This window comes from Emydura macquarii, unplaced genomic scaffold (genome assembly GCF_026122565.2).
Source record: "Emydura macquarii macquarii isolate MOO-44397 ecotype Brisbane River unplaced genomic scaffold, CSIRO-AGI_Emac_v2 contig_2676, whole genome shotgun sequence".
NCBI lineage: Eukaryota > Metazoa > Chordata > Testudines > Chelidae > Emydura > Emydura macquarii.
The window spans coordinates 10,036,685-10,045,383 of NW_027132813.1; positions in this window are offsets into that span (position 1 = coordinate 10,036,685).

Consider the following 8,699-nt stretch of genomic DNA (forward strand, 5'->3'; position numbering starts at 1 on the left):
ATCTGTACATGATGGACACTCAAGTGTTGGGCAAACAATACAGCTTGAAACTGCTCTTGCCAGGTGGATCTTCAAAAGCTCAGCATGGGAGGGGTCTCCAAGATGAGAGTGGTCCTGCTATGATGGCATTTCCTGATTGATAATTGTCCTAAATATTCCATGAATTCTTTCCCATAAGGGTGAATCTTTCTAGCACAGTTGGCAATCTCATTAAGTGCCTCCTGCTCACCCTATTGTGTACAGAAGGGTAGGCTTTTAATTACAGAAACATGGGGAAATTGGGTGGATAATCTAAGGTAAGTGTCACATAAAATAAGGGAATACTAAACAGAGTGAGGGCAGTTGTAATACTATGTTTTGAAGTTAAGTACTTCAACTTGGAAGGTGAAGACTATTTGGGTATATTTTTGCGCAAAACCCACTTGAGTTCTTCACCTAGTGCTGCTCATGTGTGGCTGTGGCTATTATGTGGTATATACTAAGCTGGGGTTGGAGATGTTCAGTAGCATCCTGTCCCATCTTCAGTGCAAATGGTTTAGATTTATATTCAAATTACGCAAAGAAGTTGGTTGAGCAGCCCCAGAGACACATTTGAAAAATGGAAAGAGCGCACTCTCTTCTATGAGCAGCTTATTTGTCAGAAGCAGATGTAGTTGAGGATTGCAGTAACTAATATGAAAATAGGTATCTTACAAGGTAACCAGTCCACCTTCAATGCAGTTAGTGTTTTAACATAAGCAGGTTGTATCTCACTATTCCAGCTCCTGCCTTCACTATATTCAGTTATCAGAAACTGAATCTTCTAGTCTAGGAATAACCTCACCTCCCCATCTCTTTCCCAGTTAGCCAGGAGGCTATAGAATGTTCATGCAGCAGCTTTAGAACAGTCAGTGTAAGCCTATGGCCTTACATCACGAACATGGCCTATATGGTACTGCTTGCATTTCCCAAAGGTAGCTGAAAGTCACAGATTGCTCTCCCTCAAGCAGGCCCACTGACAGGGAGGGGAAGGGGGGCAATTGTCCAGGGGCCCAGTGATTTAAAAGGGCCTGGGCAGATGGGAGAATAGATATGTATCCTCCTCTTCTCCACACCCTCCTTCCCCTGAGGCCTCCGCAGCTCTTCCTCTCTGCCCTTCTCTTGAGCCAAACTTATTTATTATGTGCCATGCAAGTTTCCAAGTGGCTGAGGAGGCGGTATCTGCTACTCTCCTTCCCAGGTTCCTCAGTAATCTCCCTGGGAAATCCAAGGGACCTGAGAAGCGGAGTAGCAGATGCCACCTCCTCAGCCGCCTGAGAACTTGCATGGCGCATAATAAATAAGTAAAAACTTCTGGTGGAAGCCCACTTGGCCCTCAGCCATCTTTTTCAGGGGGGAGGAGAGGGGCATTGACTGTTCTGCCCTGGGACCTGGAATTGCTGTCAGTGGGCCTGCCCTCATGGATTATTGGACAGGCAGTGTTGTTTCTTGTAAGGAGTCATATTGCTCTAGTAAGTTTAATTATTTCTCTATCAGTTAGAGCAGAAGCCTGAGAAGTAACTCTTGGGTTCTTTTCCTGGCTTTTCCACTGCTTCTATATGTGGGTCTTGCCAAGATATATGTTTTCTTGGCATTTTAGTTATTCATCTATCAAATGGGATAGGAGATATCTTATGATTATTGTAATGCTTAGTTAATATTTGAAAAGCACTTAGAGAGCAAATTATTTTTTATATTTACAAAATAAATCTTTTTAATGTTTTATTTGAAATAACTGTTTTGGAATTTCCTTCAGTTTTATTTTTTTGTTAAAGTTCAATGTTCAATCTAAATGAAACATTTAATTTGACTGGAAACAAATTTTTCTACTCTCGATTTGCTGAAAATTGTAGTTTCAGGTGAACCTAAACAATTTTTTATATTTTTTTCAGAACTGAAAAACTAGTAATTCACATAGTTCTAGTGCCAGCAGTCCTCCAGTGCTTTCCCACCCTTTTCCTTGTGTGCACAAACAGACCAGTTCTCCCAAAATTCATTGGGAAAGAATTAAAGTGGCACAGCTTACTGCAGAACTGTGGGATATGTCGTGACAAGTTCTGGAACCTAGACAAGTGAGTACAGCAGCAGTGTGGATGCATGTGAGATAGGCTAACACAGGTGCTCACAGTTGGGTGCTGACCACTTGAGCTAACACTATAACAAAGGCATATTCTATGGTGCTGGTTTGTGAAGAAAATTCTCTTGCTATGTTACTTGCCTGTCAAAGCAAGAGGAGTTTAGCAAGTCTGCCCTAGAATAATTTATGGTGGAAATTGACCTTTCACTAGCTCCCCTCCACTTCACCCACCATGAATGCAAGCCTGTTATCTGTCATTCACCATTGTTTTGGCCCAGCTTTAGTCTATGTGTTGCTGAGACTTCCACCATAATATAAACTATCCCAAACTCTAGCAGCTCTCGCTGTTCGGATGTTTTTCCTGTCAGTCTCATACACAGGTATTACAGCACCATTACTATTAGTGGTGGGTCCTGAAACGTGAGCGGGATGGGGGAATGTCCACTTGCTAATTGGTAAGTGCTGCTTTATGCTCTGATTGCTTGTGAAGGCCTAGCACTGTATCAATCTGGCTAGGTCTGTGCCCCATCTCCATTTATCCATCAATCATGTCCCTTTGTCCCTCTCTTTCCCCAGTTTTCTGAACCTCTACATGTTGGGATTCCTGAAAGACACTGTCTACAAAATACAAGCAGAGCAATGGACAGAATACATAGAGTATCAGAGAGAAAACTCTCAAATACTTGTGGTTGAGGAGTGGCACAGTCGGACTCTCCTAGTGCACTCCTTAGCTTGTAGCTTTGTGCTATAGCATCTGCCCTCATGGGAAAGGATGTGTTTTTTGTATGACTTGTATCATTCTGTAGTCTTGTTTTGCTAATGCCACCATATTAACAGACATCGCCGGTTCCACAGTATGAGAGCAGAGAAGCATCATTCTGCCACTAGATGTCACTGTGCACTGATAACCATGGAAGGCTGTTGCATTGCACAGCAGCTTGGAGAGGGAAATAAAGTAAGTAAAGAGGCCTGAGTTACATTTTCATGTACAGAAGAGTTTTGTTTTTATGGCTGGCTAATTTTTTTAATGAAAAATTGGTTAGACTCCACAATGAGTTAATAAATATTAGCCCAACTCATAAACCTAGAGAGAGTTTCTGATTTCAGCTACTCTGCTGTAAAGCCAGAGTAACTCCACTCCGAGGAGTAATTCAGTGGAACTACTCTGGATTTACCCAAGTGTACCTAAAATCAGAATGTGGCCATTAGGATTCACAAGTAGCTTGTTGGCAAATATGCTTTATAGCAGTGGTGCTCAATCTTATTGTACAGGAAGACCACATAAACTTAAGCACACTTATGTGTGGGCCAAACACATTCTACATATTTTAATAAGATTTAAAGTCACCTGTATTGATTTATATTTTAAGTTCAGCTTCTTTCGTATATATTTAGATAGATCGTTTCTATGTACAGTACTGTCTATTTACATGTGTAAACTAAAATGATGTAAACATGATGACTGGACGCTATTAGCATATTGTATTGAAGCAGGCCGTGGGCCTTATGAAATGCTCTGGTGGGCGGGATGTGTGGGCACCCCTGCTCTGTAGAAAGGAAACTATTCCTAACAGTATAAAACTGGACTATTAGAGGTGTTACATGTACTTTTCATTAGAACTCCTGAGCTAATATTCCTAGGGTCAGTTTGAATGTATTAGAGTTTGTGTGGAGTTGAGAGGTATGAAGCAAGTAATTACATTTCTCTGTGCCTTGGTTTCTCCATCTGTAAAATGGACATAATAATACAGCTGAAAACACATGAGGCCATTGGAAAAAATGCTCTGTAGAAGCATGAAGTATTATATAATAACACTTAGCACTCCCCAGGGCCTTTCATCTGAGGATCTTGGAGTGCTTTACAAGCTTTCACTAATTAAGCTTCATGACACCTCTGAGGTAGGAACAGATATACATACAGTTTCACTAGTGTTAATTACCTCTGACTGATCAATGGCCTTAAAGTCTAAATCTATGATCACAACTTCTGCTGGTTTATAGGAAGCCAATTTGCACATAGGCTGTAATATTTAAATTAAGTGCCCATCTATTATAACACATGGAAATCTGTCTTTTTACATATGTATGTAATCTAAAGATAATGAATATGCCTTTCAGCAGATTAGCACTAGTATAATTCCATTTGCTTTAAAATGTAATGACTGTTATTTCCATGAGGAGCAATTATTTAGATTGAGCAGATAATGACTAAAAAGGAAAATGGATATTTCGTGGCAAAAAAGGACAGACTTGAAATTATGCTTATACAGAACCTTTAGTAATTCTCAAGTGGGGGGGGGAAGCTATTTGAAAATGACATCTTGTAGGGACTATGGCAGGTCAAACAGCCACTCAAGACAAAGAAGCTTGTCTTGTTTTCCAAGCATGTGTTTTACTAGGGGCCTGACACTGATGGTGAAATCCTAGCACCATTGAAGACAAGCATAGATCAGAGTTCCCCTCTGCCCCAGAAGGGAAACACTTGGTTTTTTTTGCCTGGAAGGACTTGTCTACACATGGAGTTGTTTTTGATTAAATGTTCCTGATTAGCTGTGTGTGGACACTCTTACTCTGGCATAACACTGCCTATTTAGGCTATTTAGCCTATTTAGGCTATGTCAACATTATAGACCTTACAGTGACACAGCTGTACCGCTGCAGCTGTGCCAATGTAAGGTGTCCCGTATACCTGTTCACCCCCAATGAGCGGTGGTTGCTATGTTGATGGGAGAGCATCTCCCGCCGATATAGCACTGTCCACACCAGCACTTTTGTCAGTGAAATTTATGTTGGTCAGGGGTGTGGTTTTTTTCAACCCCTGATCAACAAAAGTTTTACTGACAAAAGTGCTAGTGTAGATATAGTCTTAGTTTCACTCCTTGGGTGTTCTCTGCTGTGGGACCAGAATGTTACATGCCCAGTTGGCAGGCTTCAGAAGACAAGAATGATATAAAGACTCACTAGAACATAAAATGTTACATTAAACATAAAAATGATCCCTCAATGAAAAGAGGAAGTGCTCTGGGGTGCCCTGAAAGTCATCTGAGGCACAGAGAGAGCCTAGATTCGAGCAGCCAGGGGAAACTATTTAACTGCCACCAGCAAAAGAACATGCTACAAGGGGAAGTTACGCTAACATCTTGTCCATGCTTCCCTAATCCTCTAGTGTGCAGTAATATCTGAAATCCAGTTCAGTTCCTCCTAGATATGGGGCATCCTCATGGGCACTCTCAGCAGGAATGAGTGTGGAGACAGAGGCCTGGTCTACATTTAAAATTTAGATTGACATTGCTACGTTGCTCAGAGGTATGAAGCTCTGTAGCTATGCACACCTCGCCCCCAGCATAGATACATTTAGGTCAATGAAAGAATACTTCCCTCACCCTAGCTACCACTGCTCAAGGAGATGGATTACCGGCAGTAACAGAAAAACCCTTTCCATCACTGTAGGAAGCATCTTTGCTATGGTGCTACAGCACCATAGCTTCAGTGCCATAACTGTGCTGCTATAGCATCTGTATGGTAGACAAGCCCTGAACAACCGCTGACCAGCAAAGGTGATCCCTCTGATTAGGATTGAGGCACAGCTTGTGAAGCAGAGTGAAGTAAAGCTTACACTCCCATTGTTCATACTGTATCTGTTCTAGGCTTTTTCACAAACCTTCAGGATATCTCTTCTTCCCTCTATATAGCTGAACAAGAGGTGCTGATTCTGCAAGTTCATATGGCAGGGTTGGGACATTAGGCTTTGTCTACACCCAAAACTTGCATTGGATTTTAACTAAAACTCTCTTTCAAATCAATTTGGTTAAACAGCTGTAAAGCCCTGTGTGAACACTTAATTTACAATGGTTTGTGAGATTTACCTGAAGTAATAAGCTAATTTTAACCAATTTAAGGGCCCTCCTCCTCCTTCTACATAAGAAAATTGTATCAATTTGACTAAATTGGTTTATAAACTGATTTAGTTACATTGTCCATGCAATAGCTATACCACTACGGTGCCTAGTGTGGGTACAGCTATACCAGTATAAAGATGCCTTATCAATATAAAGGTGGTTTATCCCATATATACTGAAGACATGCTGGAGGGTTTGCACCATTTTAAACTATAGCGGTATAGTTTAAGCGGTACAACTTTTGTATGTAGGCAACTTATTCGTGTAACTAAAACTGATTTAGTTAAATGGATAAAATTTATTCATGTAGACAAGGCCTAAGAGGATTTACATATGTTTAACAGAACTTGTTTACAAACCTATTTTAGTCAAACCAGTGCAAGTTGTGCATGTAGACTAGGGGCAGTCAATAGGCAGACCGTGGGCCAAATCCAGACCACCAGATGCTTTTGAAGAGACTGAGAAATCTTTTTATTTACTTATTATTATCATTATTGTTATTGTGGTATGAAAAATGTTTCTCTTGAGTCTGGACCTTGACTAAAAAATTTGGACCTTAACAAAAATAATTGATTACCCCTGCTGAAGACCATCTCTTACATTTCTGCTTTTTGGAGCAGAAACTGTTTTCATGTATATCCGTAAGGCACCTTGTACTTTGTTGATGCTTTACACATAATAAATCATAGCAATTAATAATAATTCAGGAATAAATCTTTAAATATAAATCTAGATTTTCTTTGCAGATTTTTACTAGTAAATAGAAGCTAGAAAAGAAAGTTAACTTTTCTGAGCAGGGCTAAAGCCCATGACACTAACAAATCTCCTATTATAATGCAAAACCCAGAAATTGCCTGCAACTTCTCCTTTTAAATTTAAATAGAGCTGAAAAAATTGGAAACATTTTGAAAGAATTATTTACCGTTGGAGAATACAGTGCTGTTGAAATCAAACCAGTTTGCAAAATCATTTTGATGTTGTCAGAATTTCACCGTGAAGGGTAAAAAAAGTTCCAGCAATGTCCAAATGTCACATTTTAACGTTTTGGCAATTAAATGTTTCAATTTTTCCTTTCAAAATTACTTCTTCAATTTTTTATTTTACATATATATAAATTTTTATATATATATAAAATAAATTTTTAAAAAGTCAAAATCAAAACCATCCACTCAAAACAAATTTTTTTCAATGTTCTCTGATGGGGCATTTTGAAGTTTTTAGATTTTGTTCCTAGTCAGAATTAAAACAAATTTTGAAATCTGAAAATCCTTTGCAAAGTGGAATTTCCATTCTTCACACATCTCTACTTTTAAATAGAAAAGTTTCCTATAAAATGTTTAGCAGCTCCGGTTGTTAGAAGTAGTGCTCTGGTTAATACAGCTATGCTACAGCTTTGGTTTCAATTCTAGCTGATTAATTACATTGACTTTACAGATTAACATGGTAAATACAGCCTACAAATAAGGAGGCGTCAGTTATTTTAAATCACTCTGACTATTGTAGAGGCTAGGCCAGTGGCTTTACTTTTGCAGCTCATTGCCGCTTTAAGCAGGGTACACACTGTCCAAAATGGCTGGTCTGAAATTAGACTGAGCAGCTGTGATTTGTTTTGGATGTGCCCAGTAGCATGAATGCAGATGTACACTTAGTGTCCTCCCTCTGCTCTGCCTGGCAGAAGGGCTTGAAATATACAAGAAGCCTGATCTTTGAGTACTACACAGGGCAATGTGTTACTTAACCACCTTCTTGTAATGTTTCGAAAGAAAAATTGAGTAATCATGAGGACTGTTGCTCTGAGGCACGCTGAAAGACTCATGCAGGCAGGGCCTCCACTGCACATGGGAAAGGATACACTTTACCAGGGCCTGGAGGCTCTGGGGGGCCTGGCCCAAGCTGCAACCCCCATTACCATGAGGGAAAAATTGAGGCTAAACTGTAGATCATGCCTGAGGATATTTATAGAAACTTATTTCCCTGTATCTATTGTCCAGATCCTGTGAGATTTGCAAATCTTGGAGATTTGTAACATGGGAGGGGGCCCGTCTTACAAGTTTGTACTGGGCCCGAAAAAATTATGCTTGACCCCTGCATGCAGGTAGTACTAAAACATCCTTTTCTAAAAACTATAGATAATTTTTAACACAAAAAGGTATTGTACCGAATGTGGGGTAACTATGTGAGACCTCTTTATAATGGAAGAACATTAATTGAACAGTGAACTGGAAGTTGCCCCTAGGGCGCAGTGATCATGACCTCATTATTGGCAAACAGAGGACAGTCCCAACCAGTAATATAGCTCCAAAAGAACTAATTTACCAAAACTCAGTAAAAAGTTTGAGCAAAATTAACTGAGAGAAAAAACTGAGACAGAAAAATGTAAATGAAAATTAGTTCTTAAAGAAGAGTTTACTGGACAGCCAAAAAGCCCCAATCCCAAAAGATAACAGCATGGTTAAAAGCTCATCCCGGTTACAAGGGGAAGTGAAGGCAGCAGTTAGAATAAATAAGCATAAAATAAATGGGAAAAAGGTCAAATAGCAATCAATATAAATTAGAAGTAATAAAGTGTAGAAACTTGAGAAGAGAAATTGAAGACATCATGGAAAAATGACTGGCTGGCAGGTCCCAGCACAACAAGGAGGGTTTTTTTAAAGTATATCAGGAACAAAATAAATCCTCACCATGGTATATGACTAGATCATACT